The sequence below is a fragment of the Tenebrio molitor genome, chromosome Y, assembly GCF_963966145.1.
Source record: "Tenebrio molitor chromosome Y, icTenMoli1.1, whole genome shotgun sequence".
NCBI lineage: Eukaryota > Metazoa > Arthropoda > Insecta > Coleoptera > Tenebrionidae > Tenebrio > Tenebrio molitor.
The window spans coordinates 4,129,689-4,148,331 of NC_091056.1; the positions used below are offsets into that span (position 1 = coordinate 4,129,689).

The following is an 18,643-nucleotide window of genomic DNA, read 5'->3' on the forward strand; positions in this document are numbered from 1 at the left end:
CTTACATTTAAGGAGTGCTTAACTATCTACGGTGCAAAGGATGAGAGACTTAGGTAAGACATAACTTTAAGTCTTTCCTAAGGTAAGTAATGCTTAGCTACAAAACGGTGCAAACGGGCATTAAAGTTATGTCTTACCTAAGTCTCTCATCCTTTGCACCGTAGATAGTTAAGCACTCCTTAAATGTAAGCAACGGTAAGGTCTATTCAATTTGGCAACACAGCAAAATTCTAGTAATATTGGCGGCGGTTGGTATAAACTTAGTTACAAACTAGATTTTTGACAGGTGTTTCTAACCACTTCTCTGTTATTGTTATCATTACAGAGAACGGTTAACGATGGTGTTTTTGACTTTTTTTACATGATGGCTAATTATCTTGAAAACAGCAACGACGATATATTCGAGGAAGATTTTGATATCCTCAAAATAATTCTGAGCATTTCGATACTCTTGATGAATAAGGTTTTTATAAGAGATTCCGGTAAGTACCTATAGTCACTCACAAACCTAGCTAATGTAATAAAATAATCAAAATTTTAAAATAAATTGCATTCCTTTTTAGCCTAACCAAGCAAAACAACATTGAATTTGTTAGAGTTAATTGAAGATGAGATAGAACATCGAACATCCTACAGATTTGTAAGAAATACAGACAAATAAAGTAGCAATCATATAAATATGTACTTATTTTCAGCACATGATGCCACAATTTTTAACAGTAGTTGTGTGTAAGCAAGGTTTGATGCTGGACATTTTTCCTAAAAGTTAGGACAGGAATATTCGGGGGCTTAACTTAGGTACAGCTTAAGAAACCATTTGGTAGCGGTGCAAATGAAATCGGCAACTTAAGTCTGGTCCAATACTTAAGCATTACTTAGTATTGACGGTGCAAACGGCCATAAGTCTTTCCTAAGGTAAGTAATGCTTAGCTACAAAACGGTGCAAACGGGCATTAACTGTCATCCATGTCAAAAAAAACCGCAAATCCCTAAAAACTATTGCCCGATTCTTTAGGTTGGAGATACTGGAGACGGCAACTTCGTGTCGTGTTTCTATCCAATATCTGAAATTTACCAAGGTCACTTAAGCCTTACCAATGTGGACACCATAATAGGGAATATTTTAATTATTGAAATATTTCAATATCCAACGTTGCTTTCCTTTCAATATTGGTAAATAACCAATGGTCACCATAATAAGCCTGCATATGTCGTTATGAACACGACTAAGTGACGGTTTGGGTAGTAAAGTCCTTGAAAATGGTTTGAATTCGTTTGAAATTTGTGGTGGTAGCCCTAAATCACTATGAATTCTCTGATTAATAAACGTAAATTCCACTAAAACTTTCTGTTTTCTGAAATATGCCTGAATTTGTATATATAAGGAGTTGCCTATTCACAACCCACGCTGTGTGAGAAGTGACGGTTTGGGTAGTAAAAGTCAATAAGGGTCACGTTCGCAAATCAAGCTTTCTGTCGCTACTGGTTATTATACTGTGGTTAGACGTTGGCAACGCAAAGTCCCTGCAGCGATCCTGGCAGAGGGGTGACAAACTAAATAACCGCGCAAAAAATTTGAACGCATTCATTTCTATACTGCTTCCTTCATAAGTATAAGTTTTTTTTAGTTGTTAAGATATTAAAGTTGAAAAGGTAAATTTGGCAACAAATATTGTTTTTCACTTTAAAATCTTACCATTTTTAATTTTAAAAGTAGGAAAATAAAATTTAACACAAATATATTTATTAATTAACTTTATATTGAAGGAAAAAATTACTCAAATAAGAAAAAACATAACAAGATGAAATTCTGTAAATCCTGCAGAAAATTTAAAGCCAAAAACAATATAGAATCCTAAAAATTCAACAAAACAAAATAACATTCACTTAAAAAAAGTAGAAAACAAATCACAGCATTATTTACATTTCAGACTTCTCATTTTTTTTAAGTCCCTCGGATACTGCAGAAAACCTCCTCACGAATTTAGGCTTGTTTGTCTAAACTTCACTTTCACCTGTTCCACAATAATTATGGTCTTGAAGATGAAAACAGGAAATGCCCATTATTTCACTATCTTGAGAATGTGAGAAAGGTTTTTGTTCAAATAATTTACAAACCGCAGTCGATGTTGTAGCCTGATGATATGAACATTCTACAAATTTTTCATCTTGGATTACAACACTCGACATTTTATTCAGAAAAGCAAAGCTCTTCCAAAAGTACAATAGGTATTAACGTAAAACCAGTTGTTGCCTCCTGGATATTTCCTGGATATTTACAAGAATACTTCTTTCGGCCAACAACTTCCATGAGTAATGTACTTTTCACTTATCTTGAATAACGATGTGTGGATGTACCTATACACTTTTCCTTGCTCCACGGCCCTGCAAAAACGAGTCCAATCTGAAATTAAATTAAAAAAAGAACAATGATTAACTTGGCGCAGTATCTGAACTTATCCACTTATCTTTTTTCGTGAATTGTTTATAAAAATAATAATAGACTTGTTCCCGCCAACGGGTGCACTATCGCAGTGTGAAGCGCCGGATTCCATGTACCTGTTAACAGGCCTCGGCCGATGTTATGTATTGGAACAAGTTCCAACTCCAACAGGCTGAAGCCTGAACTTATAAGTTCATCCAAACTACAAAAGACTAAACTATAAAAACAAAAATAATACAAAACCGCAAATCGACAAAACAAACAAGAAAAAATAAAACAAGATAAAATTCTAAAAATTCAACAAAACAAGATAAAATCCTGAAAATTCAACAAAAGAATATTAGATTCTAAAAATTCAATAAAACAGATAAAAAACAAAATAACACTCATAAAAAAGTAAAAAAACAAAACAAGATAAAATTCTATAAACCTAACAAAAAACCTTTCAATATAAAATACTGTCTATAATTCTATTTAATAAAACAAGGCTAACAAATCACACATAAATCACACTAATCACAGCATTATTTTTTCAGTCTTCATTTTTCCCTGAAATACTTATATATTAGCAAAGTGGTACACTTATCTAAAATTAAATTAAAACAACAACGGCGTGCAATTGTCCTCTTCGCAGTTTCTGTCGACAGCTTTTGGTGAAGCCAAGCTGTTAACAACAACAGATTTTAACGCTGCTGTAGGTAAACTGGTGACAAGTGGGGTTGGTGTTAGCTGCGCCATGTTGACAGATGCTGGAAAATAGATTCTCCAATGGATCTTGATTAAATGAACGTAGATTCAAATAATCAAAACCATCTACATCTTTGAGTGAGTTCCACAAAAAAATTATGATCGAATCGTTGTCTGCGTACCGCGAACAAATGAATACCGATTCGAAAGATCGGCATCAGTCTCCAAATCAATTAATTTCCAGTTGTTCAACTCTGTCAATAATTTTGTCCAAAAGTCCAAATGACGTGAATTTCCCGACAAAGCACATCAAAAGCGTTTATGGTCAACCGGCTTGCTATTTGCACTGTTTAAGGCTCTCTATCAGTACCGAAAATGTATACGAGAAAACACCCATTTTTTACCGATAAATAACATCTTTAATCTTCAATTCTAAAGGGAGATGGATATTTATACAGGATGACAAAGGTGTTTTCTATGTCAGGACAGGTTAATTATTTTTAAATTTTGATCCGAACGCCTTAAAAAACACAATAATTGAAAAACTTTTCATACATTTTTCTCCAAACCTATTTCTTTGCCAATCTTCAGACTTACACCAAAATGACGAGCATCTTGCGAACTAGGTAGGTGTGTGTTTACTTTTTTAGTAAATGGAATATAATTCTCTCTATTTAAAAATAATGAATCGAAGCAACGTAACTTTTGCATCGAAAAATTCCTCTTCGAGGGGTGATTTATAAGCCCTCATAATTTATATTGCCCCCCTGGAGAGCGGTCGGACTCGCCGCCTCGCTACTGCTTTAAATAGACACAGACCTAGGTACCAATTCTGTTTGCCGATTTTGTCTACAAATACTTCGACTGCGTCTTTAAAATTTAATTTCATACTGTCCGGTAGATGTTCGATTACATTATCAATAGAGCATTAAGCATTAAAAATCGGTAAAATAGGCAGGGAAAAAGGCATTAAAAATTCGAAGATAAACATTGACAATTAAATGTTGCTATAAGTATTATTGTTTCAGTGATTCACTGTACATTATAGAAAAAAAAACATCATTTACAACAATCAAATACATTTTCTCAAAATTCACTGATTTTTGACAGATCTTACAAAAAAACAACACGAAAGCATCACTTGAAAAAATAAGACTTCTAAAGTTCCGCACAAATTTATTTAATTTGTCGGTAACTTTCGACATTATGACAGAAACGATTCTTATTGTAAAAAAATTGAAAGTGAACGAATATCACAGAAAGAAAGTAATTTCCAGGTAAAACGAGATAAAAGCAGAAAGGGGGATTTAAGTTACACTGTGGATTATAGGAAAACTCGAGTCAGGTAATGTAGATACCGTAATGGGATAGGATTTTCTATGAACTGTAGGTAAAGTTAGTTCGTTGCTGCTATGTATTCCATGAAAAACAAAATTTATGTCAAAATTGGCAGTTATATAAGCCAAATGGGCTTTTTTTAGGAAATGATCAATTTGAGTCCGGTAGGTGAGTTACAACAGGGAAGCAATACTTACCAGACTGTTTTATTTTTATAAATCAAATCTGACAGTGAAAAGTTATGTGATGAACCACGTGGGTAATTCAAATTTCCCACCAAGCGTCCATCTCATTTTTTTTTCTACCAACATATGCAATGAAAATAACACCCGCGAAATTCAAAAATGGCCAAGAGCGCGTGATCGTACTTAGTTAATTTCCCTACGTTGTGTGTTTTTTTTTAATACAAATTAAACATTACCAGATTCGTTCCAACAGGGTTTGTGAACCACACAGAAGAGTGCAAATAAAACAACACAATAATTAAAACCAGCTATTTATTCACAGTTATGATTTTCGTTAACGCCGGGATTTATGAATAATAAAACGTCTCGGGAGAGGGCACCCAAGTCTCCTCAAATGTGAGAAGACTACTCATTCAGAACTCTAGGAAAATGGTGAGCTCTGGCCATCCCCCTAGACCCCTGAATGAGGCTCCGCTAAAAACCTCTCCTAAAAATATGAACAAGTCCGAAGTGACAACGTGGACGGGACAGTTAGTGAGAATTGAGCAAACTGATTTCATAAACAACACAATTCAAATTCAGAAAAAAACAGGAGGGTCATGTACATTACAAACAAAACAGTTACTTCGGACCGTTCGAGCGAGAGCGGGCACTAGGCGAGAACTTCAGCATGTTCTGTTTTTTCTTTTCCAAGTTAATTTACAAAATACGGCAGATACGCTGTAGAAGGAGTGAGTGGCTTTGGGTGGTCCGGGGGTCTGTGGTACCTATCCTTACGACTTTATCATTTCCCGCCTACCCGTGATTTAGTGCTAAGGGGAAAAATCCTAACTGCTTTACGTTAAGTCAACAAATGGAGGTACTCTAAGTTCATCGGTTGAATTGAATATGACTATTTCAGAGCAAAAACAAACGACGCTTGTCAAGTACCACAAACTTCGAGAACAGATTACCATTCCGGAAGTTCTGTGCCAAGGAACTCGGATTCAACTTACACCATGAGCGACGTTGCGGACCAGCATTCAGCAAGCCCCGCCAAGCGTTATGGTTTTCGGGTCTCTCTTGGGGCACAACATGTTAAACGAGGGGCCGCGGGGTCGTGTTCAACGATTGGATGTTAGGAGCAACTAAACCCCTCAAACAGAGAGAGACCCTCGCGATAAGGAAGAATTGACATTTACAGTAACTGGAAAATGTAAACGAAACCGCGACAAAACTTTGTTGACGGAGTAATCTAAGAACACTTTCAGTTTGGGATGGAAAGGTGGTAACAACCAATAACACATACATAACAATAAAACAAAAAAAACACAGTCCAGTCGACCCTAGCCTATTAGAGCCGGATCATCGACAAGGGGGCCCCCCCCCTTGGAGGGCGCCCCAGGACTAAATGATGAAAATACCTAAATGTAGAAGATCCCTGGATAAGGAAAAAGCCCGCGCAGATACCTGAAATATAAACCCAATTGGTTGCTACCGGGATGGAAAGTGGAAACTTTCAAATTTTGATTAAAAATGTTAAGCAATAAATAAATACTTGTTACACCAAAAGCGTCACTCGGAATAATTAGAAAGGGGATCAAAGTGAGGGAGTGCGCTGATAAAAAGTGAAAACCACAGACCCACGCTAAAACTTGGAGTCATTTTCTTTTAGGAAAATTAGTGAATTGTAAAACCTGCTTTGACAACAAAAGGAAAACGTGATCCGTCAATTTTATAAATTTAGCAAAACTAGAACCAGGCTGCCTTACGCTCCTTCGCAAGCTTATAATGTTAAAACATAATACATGGTGATGGTCGAGATAAATGTGGATTTTGTAAAACATGGTGGAAACCCACGTGCAACCCATTTGTGTCTTATTATTGTTAAACTACATTTCGCGCGAAGCAGAATTAATTTTAGTACCCCAAGCACATACCTAGTTCAAAACAGAAGTTGGACAGCAACATTTAGCACAGTTCAATAAAAAAAAACAACTAAAATCGCACAATTAGCGCACAGAAAAATACACGGTACTTCTGTACTACTCAGCGGTCAAGAAAAAAGTGCCCTCCAAAAAAAACATGGCCGTTCATCCCCTGTCGACTTTCACCCACGCCCCCAAGCGGTCGCCGACGGTACCGAACGCCGGTAATTCTATAGCTTTCATTGGCGGTTAGTTTTGAATTCAAAAGCGGTTATCTCAGACGCCCCCAAGTGTCTTCGGCGTGGAGAGCATCGTAGCAAGGAAGACACTTCCTGTCCGTGGTTGCAGTTTTGTCGTTCTCGACCTCGCTTCCCAGTGGCTCTCGTCGGCGTGGGGTGGTGTACACATCAAGCCCAAGATTCAGCGTCTAAAAATCCGTCCCGAGTACGAACGGTGGGAGCTAAAAAGATAGGAACAGTATCCGGTCCTTTGGTCAACTAACGTATACGATATCAGAGTTACCTTCTCTGGCAGTGGTGGCGATGTCGGGGACGTCGAGCATTTCGTCAACATCCTACTAACTTCACGCCCCCAGGTTGGTCCGGTAACGCAACGCCCCAGGGAGCAAGAATCGACATGGAATAGACCTGAGAAACTCCAAAGTGGTCCTACTTCTCCTTGAAAACTGGGGTGACTTTCTCGGCCAGCACTTGTCATCTAATTAGTTCCCCTCGGATGCGACCTTCCCTTCCAACTTTCCCCGGAACATGGGCCCGAGAAAAATATCGTTTAGTGGGGTGCCTCAAATTGGGTAAATGACCCTCAGGTCTCGTGAACCGGAAACCGCGAAGACGGCGGAAATGGCCTCGCCCCCAGATGTCAGAACCGGAGCAACACGGGCAATTTGAGAACGCCCGGGCAGGCCTCTAGTCCCAGGCGGTACCTGGAAAGTGTGTCCGCCACGATACTTTTGTTTCCAGAATGGTCCAGTACTTCTGGAGCCCGACGATGATCGCCAAACGTTCCTTTCCTGGCACGGTGTACAGAAGTCCTGGTCCTCTCAGAATACGGCTCGCAAATCCGATCACACCACGTTCTCCGTTATCTAGAAGCTGATAAAGTTCGACGCCGGAACCGCCCGTTTGCGAATAGACGGCTTTGCTAGAATCCGGGAATTCCACCAAGACGGCGTCTAAGAATGGTTCTCTGGTCTTGTCAAACTTCCTTCGGCTCAACAGCAGTCCACTGCCACCTGGTGTCCTTCCGCAGCAACCTAGTTCAAAACAAAAACAGAAACAGCAGATTATTCTTATTAACAATTTGCACTCTAACAAGGTTCACAATCTGTCATCCTGGTCACGGCACCAAATTCTGTGATGAACCACGTGGGTAATTCAAATTTCCCACCAAGCGTCCATCTCATTTTTTTTTCTACCAACATATGCAATGAAAATAACACCCGCGAAATTCAAAAATGGCCAAGAGCGCGTGATCGTACTTAGTTAATTTCCCTACGTTGTGTGTTTTTTTTTAATACAAATTAAACATTACCAGATTCGTTCCAACAGGGTTTGTGAACCACACAGAAGAGTGCAAATAAAACAACACAATAATTAAAACCAGCTATTTATTCACAGTTATGATTTTCGTTAACGCCGGGATTTATGAATAATAAAACGTCTCGGGAGAGGGCACCCAAGTCTCCTCAAATGTGAGAAGACTACTCATTCAGAACTCTAGGAAAATGGTGAGCTCTGGCCATCCCCCTAGACCCCTGAATGAGGCTCCGCTAAAAACCTCTCCTAAAAATATGAACAAGTCCGAAGTGACAACGTGGACGGGACAGTTAGTGAGAATTGAGCAAACTGATTTCATAAACAACACAATTCAAATTCAGAAAAAAACAGGAGGGTCATGTACATTACAAACAAAACAGTTACTTCGGACCGTTCGAGCGAGAGCGGGCACTAGGCGAGAACTTCAGCATGTTCTGTTTTTTCTTTTCCAAGTTAATTTACAAAATACGGCAGATACGCTGTAGAAGGAGTGAGTGGCTTTGGGTGGTCCGGGGGTCTGTGGTACCTATCCTTACGACTTTATCATTTCCCGCCTACCCGTGATTTAGTGCTAAGGGGAAAAATCCTAACTGCTTTACGTTAAGTCAACAAATGGAGGTACTCTAAGTTCATCGGTTGAATTGAATATGACTATTTCAGAGCAAAAACAAACGACGCTTGTCAAGTACCACAAACTTCGAGAACAGATTACCATTCCGGAAGTTCTGTGCCAAGGAACTCGGATTCAACTTACACCATGAGCGACGTTGCGGACCAGCATTCAGCAAGCCCCGCCAAGCGTTATGGTTTTCGGGTCTCTCTTGGGGCACAACATGTTAAACGAGGGGCCGCGGGGTCGTGTTCAACGATTGGATGTTAGGAGCAACTAAACCCCTCAAACAGAGAGAGACCCTCGCGATAAGGAAGAATTGACATTTACAGTAACTGGAAAATGTAAACGAAACCGCGACAAAACTTTGTTGACGGAGTAATCTAAGAACACTTTCAGTTTGGGATGGAAAGGTGGTAACAACCAATAACACATACATAACAATAAAACAAAAAAAACACAGTCCAGTCGACCCTAGCCTATTAGAGCCGGATCATCGACAAGGGGGCCCCCCCCCTTGGAGGGCGCCCCAGGACTAAATGATGAAAATACCTAAATGTAGAAGATCCCTGGATAAGGAAAAAGCCCGCGCAGATACCTGAAATATAAACCCAATTGGTTGCTACCGGGATGGAAAGTGGAAACTTTCAAATTTTGATTAAAAATGTTAAGCAATAAATAAATACTTGTTACACCAAAAGCGTCACTCGGAATAATTAGAAAGGGGATCAAAGTGAGGGAGTGCGCTGATAAAAAGTGAAAACCACAGACCCACGCTAAAACTTGGAGTCATTTTCTTTTAGGAAAATTAGTGAATTGTAAAACCTGCTTTGACAACAAAAGGAAAACGTGATCCGTCAATTTTATAAATTTAGCAAAACTAGAACCAGGCTGCCTTACGCTCCTTCGCAAGCTTATAATGTTAAAACATAATACATGGTGATGGTCGAGATAAATGTGGATTTTGTAAAACATGGTGGAAACCCACGTGCAACCCATTTGTGTCTTATTATTGTTAAACTACATTTCGCGCGAAGCAGAATTAATTTTAGTACCCCAAGCACATACCTAGTTCAAAACAGAAGTTGGACAGCAACATTTAGCACAGTTCAATAAAAAAAAACAACTAAAATCGCACAATTAGCGCACAGAAAAATACACGGTACTTCTGTACTACTCAGCGGTCAAGAAAAAAGTGCCCTCCAAAAAAAACATGGCCGTTCATCCCCTGTCGACTTTCACCCACGCCCCCAAGCGGTCGCCGACGGTACCGAACGCCGGTAATTCTATAGCTTTCATTGGCGGTTAGTTTTGAATTCAAAAGCGGTTATCTCAGTTAAAAAGTCAAAAAATATTCGGTCATTGTTGTAACATAACATATTTAGCCGTGACAACCAAAAACAAGATAGTGGAACGTATTGATATGAAAATACAGGGTGTTTCTGAAATAAGTACATTAATTTTAACTGGTAATAGAACTCATCAAAAGGAACAACTTTTCTCTCTGCCATTTTGGCGAAAAACGTTGCGTAGTGGCTTAGGAAAGATTTTCCTAAAACCGTTCATATCTCCAAAACTAAGCTACCTAAAAACGTGAGACAACCAGATTCTTACGAAGTGGATTTTTTGCTATACGGGTAGATTTCTTTGAATTTCGATTTCTGCGTTAAAACACGTTTTCTGGATGAAAATGGACATTTTTTTCATATTAGCGCTGATCTCAATTAGCCATTGCAGTATTTAGTGGCGTAGGGCTATTTTAGTGAAAAATCTCTCCAATTTTTTTTTGGAATTAAACATCGTTTTTCGGCAAAATGGTAGATAGAAAAGTTGTTCCTTTTGACGAGTTCTATTACCAGTTAAAATTAATGTACTTATTTCTGTTACACGTTGTATGTAACTTGTGTTTCAACCTATGTTTATTGGCGCGTGGAGTTCCAGTATCGACATACAATTTCGGATTCATGGATAACTTGATTACAAGTTAATTTGATCGCTCTTTATAAGATCACAAAATTCCAAATATATAATTCTTCTCGGAAGTTTTCCTAATCTGCCGTGTCCAAATTACCTGCCCCCTGGCTGTTTCGGCTAGCTAAAGGATCATTATTGGACGACACCGTTATTCATCCCCATTTCAGGTACAATCTTGAATATAAATTTGCTGTGTTTGTTTATACATATTTCTATTTATTTTGACTGCGTCCTAGTGACTAGAAGTTGAGTTATTATCCGAGTGCGTTTTAAAAATGGGTGTCCATGGTAAGAATAAGATTTCTACAAACGGTTACCGGAAAAGTATAAAACGTAGAATGAAGGCAATACGTAATAAGAGGTAAATATAATGAATATAATTTCTTTTTCAATTTTACTCTGTCTTACTTTTCGCAACTGTACGACACTTGCAATCTGCAGCTATGTTACTCGTATTTATTACAATTATGTTATTGTTACATGTTATTCTTATGCTTTTTTAGATCAAACAGTACTTTTCAATTGTTTCATTGCCAACAGACTCAGTCATTGTTGATCACGCTGTACAAAGACAAAAGCAAATAAGAATTAGTTAATTACTTTAATTTAAGCAGTAAAAAAACGTAACAGTGCTTTTGAAGTCAACAATGCCGAAACGGACAACAAAACTAAAAAATTATAATCAAGGTTCGCGCAGGGCAAGCAACAATATCATATGCCTAAGATTACTACTGGCGGGAATTAATCTGCACTGTGTTGTTTTGGAACTCGTAATGTAAAGTAGGTACGGTGTTTACCTGCATGTCACTATTTACAAAACATAATTACAGAGCCAAAAATAATGTATATTTATTTAATTATGAAAATAAACTGATTTATAATTTCAAAATTTTTTATTTTCTTACTTATAAATTTAAATCATATTCTGGGGAATCCGACGGAAATTTCGTAAAGCGGCTCGGGATTTAGAAACAGGGCAGAGTAGCAGGTAGTCTCCTTTGGGCGAAGTGCTCCTCTTCACACTAGGAGGTAACAAATACTAATCCCCTCATTATTAGCCCTGCATGGTAGTGCCTGTCGTAAAACGGTCAGCAGGTGTTGTATGGTTGGTTGTATAGTTACGAAATAGATATTTTCGTTGGGTGATGGGCACCCTTAATGAATCAAACAAATCGTCAACTTTTTGAACAAATTCCGCTGTGAAAATGGCATCTGAAGGCAGTACACCCAAGGTGGTCAACGTTTCCATAGCACTAGTCATGGAACTGCTGAGTTGAGCTGCAGCACCCTTCACCTTCATTTTCATCTAGGAATCGTTTTTCAGATTAAAATAAGGTTGTTTTTTTTAATTTTGGCAGATTTGAATGGTTTTTGCTGGTCAAAATTAAAGACAGACCCAATGTGGTGGAATCTGACCCATTTGTGAGGAGCAAATTGGATTTTGCATTTCAACAATGTATTAGGTACGTGTATTCTTTAAGAGATGTGGAACATCGAAAATGGTCACAATTGGCTTGTCCTTAACAAAGAAATAATAGGAACTTTGGCGGGGATGACGCTGATCACAGAGTTCTCTCAAAGCTGTGCAATTGGCCCTTGATCACAAACTGTGGCCAATACGTTTAATCCGATTCCTTGAAATTGTGAAATGATTTCTTTGATAAGGAACTTCAAATTGGCCGTTTGAATAGTTTTCGAAGTGAAATAATAGGCAATTACTTGTTTCCATTGCTTCCTGACTCCACGAACCATAAAAACAAGTGCATGGTTGGCTGCCTTGTTTGTTCGTCCTAAATGACCAACATCTTCAAACCCACTTATGTATTGTAGTACCTACCTACCACTTGCCCCCCCCCCCCTTTGCAACGCCCTTGATGACATGAACATTCTACAAATGTTTCATCTTGCATTACAACACTCTTGAAATCTTCAGAAAAGAGAAGCTCTTCCAAAAGTACAAAATCTTCATTTGCAGAATGTTCATGAGGTTTTGGTACTGTTTAAACGATCCTTCACAAAACCACTTGCCTCAAAATGATCCTCACAAATTTTCCAGGATTCAATGTTTTGAACCTCATCTATTTTGCAAGCATCCTTTCAAAGTTGGGTTTGGTGAACATTTTTGGGAAATTTGAAGAAGTGCTTGTTGCCAAAGCTTCCAGAAATATTAACGTAATACCTACCAGTTATTGCATCCTGGAATAAGGCATGATTATATTCCCGAAATTTTTTTTGTCGGGGCTTCAGAAGTAAAATTTGTAGGATCTGATATAACGGTCAGTGATGCAGTCTATAAAACCACACCGGGACTATATCAACTGTTGTTTAAAAACAACCCAAAAAATTATACTCAAAAAGATTTAAACACCTATAAGACAATTTTAGACAGTAGTAATGTCTGCAGACTTAACTTTCATCCTAGCGACAGGGATCAAGATCAAATAAGTACCTATAGATCGATAATCGCTCCTTTATATTTTGAACAGCAAGCAATTTATAAAACACCAAAAACAGCAAAAATGAAACCAAATCCAAATGAGTTAGTTAATAGATTGAGATTAGGTATTAGTTGCATCTCAGTCAGCAGCTCATACAGGTCACTCTAACGAAATTGTTTCTGTTATTAGAGAGCATGGCCAACTGTATTGATATACAGAGTGATCAACAAGAAACCAAATCAAGAGTGCTACCTCATCTTTTGTTTTATCGAAACGTATTTCTATCATGGATCAGCCGCTTTTATTTACTTGCTGTGGACACTCGTTTTGTTGGTTGCCTACCTCTCAAAAATCTATCATTAATTGCCTTTATAAATTTTTTGGAATTCATGAATAATAGATTTAAAAGCAAGTTATAATTAATTATTATTTATTATTGATTAAGGAAAAAACACACAGTTACACAAAATTCCTTCATAAGGCACAATCTTGAGTTACAAAATTTTTAAAATAATTATTTTTCACAATTCTTTGTTTTGTTGTTTTCTGTAAGAAAAGTGTAAAAGTTATTATTCTCTAATTTTTGGGTAATTGAGAACTTACTCGTATCTTTTCTAGCAGTGTTTAAAACATTTAAATTACTCCAAGGTCAAAAAATAAGTTTTCACAAAAACTGCTCAGAATGTTCTCCATTGTGGTCCAGACAGAATCAAACTCGCCTCTCATAATTTCAAAAACCCTTATGAAGCTGTCAATTTGTTTAGGGTAATGTGTGGGTTTTATTTCTTGCAACACACAAAGGGAAACAAATTAATATCCTTCTTAAAAAATTTCTGATAAGTGCCATAACACAATTTAACTTGTTGTCTTAAACGCCTTATGGAAGTTGAGGGATGTTCCTTGATAATTTGTTGAACATTTTGCACCATTTCTAAAATTTGAACTAAGGACTGACCTGACTTCTTCTTAATGATGGGTTATGATTTGCTAAAATTAGGCACTATAATTTTAAGACATTGATAAACTTGTTGATAACCAATACCATCAGGTTCGGACATCTGGCTTAAAATTCTTCGGTGTAAGGGGGTACAAAGTAAGGCCAGTCTTCATTTTCTTGTTTCACCCTCTTTCGAAAATAATCTAATAAAAATGCCTTCTCTTTAATGGTAAAACCCATTTTGCAACTTATTCTGGGATAATTATTGCTTACAACTTCAATAAACGTCTGTAAACTTTGCCGAAATCGAAGATTTGTTTTCTAGGTTAAATCACTTAAATTGTCAACAACAACAACCTTGAATTTTGACAATGTGACATTTCAAAGAAGCATCTCCGTACCAGTAGCGTCGCGTTTGGCAATAAAGATGATAATTTACTTACTCTTACAAATGTAAAATGTTGCTCTTGTTAATCTTATAAATTGTTTCCCTTATCTTATAATAATAATAAGATGCACAATTATAATACCAACGTCTAAAATTCATAAAGTATCATTTTTTATTAAGTAGCGTTTGAGACCATAAATTGTTTACGCCCATGTTTTGACCGCTTATGTGCATATGATTTTGCTACGACGTGACCGATAATTTGCAACGCTTGCTCTGATTTGGATTCTTGTTGATCACTCTGTACACTAGACGTGTATACATGGTCGTTTCATTTTGCAATTTCTCCATAAGAGAAAAATTCCGATGAAACAATTGAAATTTCCCGGAAAGTAGCGACGCCATACGACTATAATTTTAACCAATCTTCAATCTACGAGTACGTCAACTTGTCAAATTTATATTCTTGGTTAGGTAACGGTTAGTTGTCGTATCTTATTTGTCTGTTAATTTGCTTGTCACTCGAAATTAATAAATTAAAATGAACACAACGAAACTAAACACGACAATCATTAACTCAACAATAAATGTTATAATTGACAATGAGCACAGAAAGGTAAGAAAATACTTCCAAAATCTGACGTTTGTGACGTTCAATTTGACAATTTCAAATTAAAAAAATTATTATGAAAGGATCCAACAGATGTCGCTACTTTACGGTAGTTCATGGTTTGCTTTCTAGGAACACTTTTATTTTGAAATTGAAACGGCCATGTATACACGTCTAGTGTATATCGATACAGTTGGCCATGTTAGAGAGTTTCCGCGTTACGTTTTTCAGATAAGCGTGTACGCTAACGCCGGTGTTGCTAGGCAATAGCGTAACCCATTAATTATTACAATCGTCTGCGCTGATTCTCTACTTCTAGTCGCTACGAGACGCTACGAGATGGCGCTATAAGCTGAGGAATTATAGGTCTCTGCAAAATTACAGTTTTGATTAATTTGACACTTCTGCGGCGCTGGTTTGAAAAGTCAAATAAATTCGCATTTCAAAGTGATTTCAATTTTCTTTAAAAGCTTTTTCAACATGACAAAAAAACGATGTTGCATTCCTGGCTGCAAAACGGAAAGTGGAAATAACGTGCCAATGCACAAATTTCCTCCATGTAGAGCAAAAAAAATGTTTGGATAAAGAAATTGTTCAAGTATGATGCGACTGAAAAAGGTAGACGGTTGATTGAAATCCATTAAACAAATTATGCATTAATCATTATCATTTTAAGGAAATATTGCAAATCATCTATTTCTATGTGGAAAACATTTTGCACCACATTCTTATTGTAAAAATGGGAAAACATTAAAACCAAATGCTGTACCATTCCTGTGCCTCCCATTAACTACCCGCCAAATTTCTGTTTCACAACCAACTTTACTTGAAGCTAATACCGATCCTTGTCTTGTAGGTAGATTTTAATTGTTTAATTTCCTTTTAATAGTTATTATATTCAGTTGAGTCAAACCAGATCAAACCTTGACCCGTCCTTCAGCAAATGACCATCACCAATCGGACTAACTCCTATCCCACCTTACGTTCCAACATCAAGTCCATTTGAAAAGAATACCGACCCATGTCCTGTAGGTAGATGTTATTTTTTTCTTCATCTTTTAATGATAATTCTATTTAGTTGCTGCACACCGCATGTAGTTCTCAGCCATGGCGTTTTGAAAATCTTTTTGAGCAAGACATTGATTCTACTTTACTTTCACATAAACAAACAACTATAGAATTAAGCGATCATTTGTGTAATGATAAAATGTTGTTACTGGACGAGATGCAAAAGCTTAAAGAACAGCTGAAGAGCTTGAACAAAAAATATGCGAAACTTCAAAAACGTCATGAGGATGTCCTTCAACAACTAAATACATGCAATGAAACATCCAAGGCACAGAACAAAACGCAAACTTTAATGAATAGATTAGAGAATGATGCAAGAGAATTAAAACCCTTAGCAGTGTTCATTCTGGATCAACTTTTTAATTATACTTTGAAACGTCCAAAATGGTCTGAAGCCACAATTCGGCAGTGTATAGCTTGGCGATATGCTTCTCCAAAAGGTTATGAATTCGCCAGACGGAACGGCATCATACGAGCACCGTCAAGATTTACGCTAAATAGATATATGGGCAAGATTCAGAAAGGAAAAGGCTTATCAACGTTAATTGAAACACGATTGTCCGCAGAAGCCGATATTTTACAACCAGTTGAAAAAATTTGTTCGCTTGTTGTTGACGATATGGCAATTAAAGAAAAACTGGAGTACAGTCGTCCAGACGATACCTTTTACGGAGCATCTAATATAACGAAGGAACCCTTAGGAAAAAGACCTGTCTTAGCAAATAAGTTACTTTGTTTTGTTATACATGGCTTGTCAACCAAGTACACAGTACCGGTTGGATATTTCTTCCATAAGACACTATCGAAGGATCGGTTTTTTGAAATAACTATGGAAGTTATAGAAAAAGTTCATTCTTGTGGATTTAGGATTTTGCGGATTGTGTCAGATAATCACAAATCCAACGTAGCTCTTTTTAAAAAAATTGGTAACGGTGCACTGAAAGTCAGAGTTTCCCATCCAGTTGATCCAGAGTTCCCGTTATTTTGCAGTTTCGATTATTGCCATGTCGTCAAAAATGCTCGTAACATCTTCTTGGACCATGACATGTCTTCAAGTACGGGTGTTATAACAGCCGATTACTTGAAGAAGTTATATACAATGCAGAAGTCTTGGCTTATAAAACCTGTTCCCTTTTTAGCTAGACGGCATTTGTATCCAAACACCTTCGAAAAGATGAACGTTTTACGAGCCGTCCAAATATTTTCATCAGGCATTATTGCTGCGCTAAAATATTTAAGGAAGTATGATTCAACGGGTTTCGCAAATGCACAGGCTACAATTGAATATTTGGAGTTTATGCACGACTTTTTCAAGCTCCACGACGTCAGTGACAGGACACAACATTTTAAACAGCTCGATCCCAAATGTGCTCCTTATACAGAGTGTCCCCAAAAAAAAAGACGAGTCCATAACTCCTTTATTTATCGGAGGATTTTAATTATATATACACCAAATTAAATGGTTTTTAATAGGCTACAAAACGGCTTAATAAATTGACGTATAGTTCCAAGGGCTTTAAGACTAAACTGTCAAAATATTTTTTTTCAAATGGGATTAGTAATTCTGATAGAGATTTCAATTCTAAAAACAACAATGTATCACAAGTATAACTTCACATAAAAAAAAATAACACTAACTTTTGAAACAAATGACGAGCACCAAGCGAAAAGCTATCAAAATGCATTGCGTTACAATGTAATAACCAAATTAAGGTAGCTAGAAAAACAAATGACAAATAATAATATGTGGGATTGTGCAGATATGCCCCCAATGTTTAGCGCAAAATGGAACATAGACGATACTAGCGTTTTTTTACATTTTTTTTGTGAATTTTTGGTATTTAAGTGTATACTTGTGATATACTGTTATTTTCAGAATAAAAATCTCTATCAGAATTACTAAAAAAAAATATGTAATCCCATTTGAATTTTTTTTTTTTTGACAGTTTACCCTTGAAGTCCATGGGGCTATACTTGAATTTATTAGGCCATTTTGTAGCCTATTAACAATCATTTAATTTGGTGTACAGATAATTAAAATCTTCCGATAAATAACGGAGTTATGGACTCGTCTTCTTTTTTGGGGACACCTGTATAAACATTTCTTATGAGCGTTTAACCTGGTTAACGGAAACACTGCCAAATTATATATACGACATTCAAAAGGTCTCAAAAAATAAAAAGTTAAAAGGTCTAACTGCAGAAACTGCCCAAGCACTTGTGTTTACAGCAGAAAGTACAAGCGAATGCGTAAAATACTTGCTCCACGAGAGTAATTTTTATTTTATGCTAACAAGGGCATTTAGTTCAGATCCGGTCGAAACAATGTTTAGTAACGTTAGAATGGGAGGTGGACTACATGATGTGACGGATGCCAGAACTGCCCATTATGCACTACAACACATTTTAAAGTCGGGCATCGTACACGCGGTTTCGTCAGCTAGCGCTAATATTTCTGCAAGCGATACATCGTATACCAGTTGTGTTACCATTTGTAAGAAC

General features: G+C 37.1%; 3 long non-coding RNA genes across 11 annotated transcripts in view; 1 reads left to right on the forward strand and 2 right to left on the reverse strand.

Annotated features, from left to right (window-relative positions):
- LOC138140519 (uncharacterized) overlaps positions 1 to 18,643 on the forward strand; it is a 63,639-nt gene that overhangs the window by 403 nt on the left and 44,593 nt on the right. For 5 of the 9 annotated variants that reach the window (XR_011162548.1, XR_011162550.1, XR_011162551.1 and 2 more), the window contains exons 2-4: positions 54 to 482; positions 564 to 640; positions 696 to 915. This is a non-coding gene — a long non-coding RNA (uncharacterized lncRNA). Of the gene's footprint in view, positions 1 to 53; positions 483 to 563; positions 641 to 695; positions 3,921 to 12,058; positions 12,164 to 13,327; positions 13,558 to 18,643 lie in introns of those variants that run through there. The other 4 variants (XR_011162549.1, XR_011162546.1, XR_011162545.1 and 1 more) reach the window with 4 other exon arrangements.
- LOC138140518 (uncharacterized) lies at positions 4,949 to 10,056 on the reverse strand. The gene is made up of 2 exons (XR_011162543.1): positions 9,795 to 10,056; positions 4,949 to 7,833 (listed from the first exon to the last, which is right to left on the reverse strand). It is a non-coding gene; the product is annotated as an uncharacterized lncRNA (long non-coding RNA).
- LOC138140523 (uncharacterized) lies at positions 13,552 to 15,275 on the reverse strand. The gene is made up of 2 exons (XR_011162558.1): positions 13,742 to 15,275; positions 13,552 to 13,684 (listed from the first exon to the last, which is right to left on the reverse strand). It is a non-coding gene; the product is annotated as an uncharacterized lncRNA (long non-coding RNA).